Genomic DNA, 2138 nt, shown 5'->3' with positions numbered 1-2138 from the left:
AACTTTACTTGTATAGTCAGTTTATGTCATTTAAGCTATCCTTAAGTCTTAATTAAAAAATTAGGAATGAGTAGTTCATGAAGATAGGCTTAAGAAATTGTAAGCTGGTGCTGAAGGCTGTAATCTTAGCTACTTGGGAGGCTGAGATCTGAGGATGTTGATTCAAAGCCACTCTTAGCATCTCCAATTAACCAGCAAAAAGCTAGACTGAAAGCATAGTTGAAGTGGAAGAGTGTCAGCCTTTAGAGAAAAGCCAAGTGAGAGGTATGAGGCACCGAGTCCCAGTACAGCACCCCCACACACAAAAAAATTGTGTATGTCACTGGACCAGAAAAAGCTCTAAATTGAACATTGTAGGAAAGCACTAAGCATGAAGAACTATGAAATAATGGTAGGAGTGCTATCTTCTTCATCTAGGGGTAAGTTCTACATTGTTCTTCACATAGTGTAGCTACTCACTCCCAAAGCAGCTCCCTCATTCTCTTTTTGTGTGTCAGTTCTGGGGCTTGAACTCAGGGCCTGGGCCCTGTCCCTGAGCTTCTTTTGCTCAAGGCTAGCACTCTACCACTTGGGCCACAGCGCCACTTCTGGTTTTTCCTGAGTATTTTATTGGAGATAAGAGTCTCACAGACTTTCCTGCCCCAGCTGGCTTCAAACCATGATCCTCAGGCCTCAGCCTCCTGAGTAGCTAATTACAACAGGCCTGAGCCACTGGCACCGGGCTCCAAGGCAGCTTTCTCAGACAGTGGACTGCAGAGAGCTGCGCCTGTGAGTGTGGGCAACTGGAGTCATGGCATCCGGGCCCTGATGTCTTAGTGTATTGCATGTGATGATTCTTGTTGTTTTTGTGTGTTGTGTTTTGTTTTAAATATGGAATTCTTCATGAATTTGTGTTTCCCCCTTGCACAGGGGCCATGCTAATCTTCACTGTATCATTTCAATTTTAGTATATGTGCTGCCAAATCCAGCACTGTGCTGTTGTTTATTCAGTCGATAACTAATTTAATTTAAACCAATCTAATATAAAATATGCCGTTAACATAAATGATTACCAGAATAGTGTACCATAGAAGTCAGTGGGCAATAGACATGCATACAAGGCAAATATTTCAAATTGAGGGACATGAAATTAAATAATAAAAATAATGATGACTCCGATATCTATTTTAAAATAAAACCACTGAAAATAAATGACTCAAGGCAAAGCTTTAATAATAAGTTTGTAATAAGGGACTTACATGGGTCCAGTATTGCTTTGTATATGATATTAGATGAGCTTTTAAAACAGTAAGTTAATTTGATGGTTTTTAATTTTTTCCCTTTGTTGTTGATACTACCTAGAGCTAAGAATTCCACATCTCATATATCCATATAGATATACATATGTATAGTTTGATAATATAAGCTGAATTGAATTTTGAATTTATGTATAATGTTTGTCAGTACATATGTCTATGCCTAATGTATACATTTATATATATGCATTTGCATATGCATTTATAAGTATTTGCATCTATATATTTTACAGTCCAGTTTGTACTGATGCCCTCATAACTTGTTCAGATTGCTCTTTCCTTCTTTGGTTGAGCCATGTCTCCAGTGTGGCATTTTGTTGGTTAATACAAGATGGAATCTTACTGAGTTTTCTGCCCCGCCTGGTCTTAAGCCCCAATACTTGGGATCTCAACCTCTTGAGTAGCTAGGATTACAACTGTAAGCCTCTGGTGGCACGATTTATTTATTTTATTTTCATACCAGTCATGGGGCTTGAACTCAGGGCTTGGGCACTGTCCCTGAGCTTTTTTGCTCAGATCTATCCTTCTTTCACTTGAGCCATAGCTTCACTTCTGGCTTTTTGGTAGCAACCTGGAGAGTCTCATGGACCTTTCCTGTCTTGGCTGGCTTCAAACTTTGATCATCAGATCTCAGTCTCATAAACAGCATGGATTACAGATGTGAGCCACTGGCGCTTCCCCACAGCTCCCGCTTCTAATTACAGCCAGTGATGTTCTGAGAACTAGGAATCGAGTGTGGGCCAGGAAGCCGAATCTGAGGCTACTCTTTGATCCCGGTCTCTTGGATTTTCCTACCTGGCTGGCTTTGAATTGCAATCCTCACATCTCAGCCTTCTGTGTATA

General features: G+C 40.3%; 1 non-coding gene across 1 annotated transcript; it reads right to left on the bottom strand.

Moving 5' to 3' along the window:
• Window positions 1–864: 864 nt before the first annotated feature.
• Window positions 865–971, bottom strand: LOC125341112. The gene has a single exon (XR_007208877.1). It is a non-coding gene; the product is annotated as a U6 spliceosomal RNA (small nuclear RNA).
• Window positions 972–2138: the final 1167 nt, after the last annotated feature.

The sequence above is a fragment of the Perognathus longimembris genome, chromosome 1, assembly GCF_023159225.1.
Source record: "Perognathus longimembris pacificus isolate PPM17 chromosome 1, ASM2315922v1, whole genome shotgun sequence".
In the NCBI taxonomy this organism is placed as follows: domain Eukaryota; kingdom Metazoa; phylum Chordata; class Mammalia; order Rodentia; family Heteromyidae; genus Perognathus; species Perognathus longimembris.
Note: the sequence above shows the minus strand (reverse complement) of the source record. Positions and strands in the feature narration are given on the sequence as shown.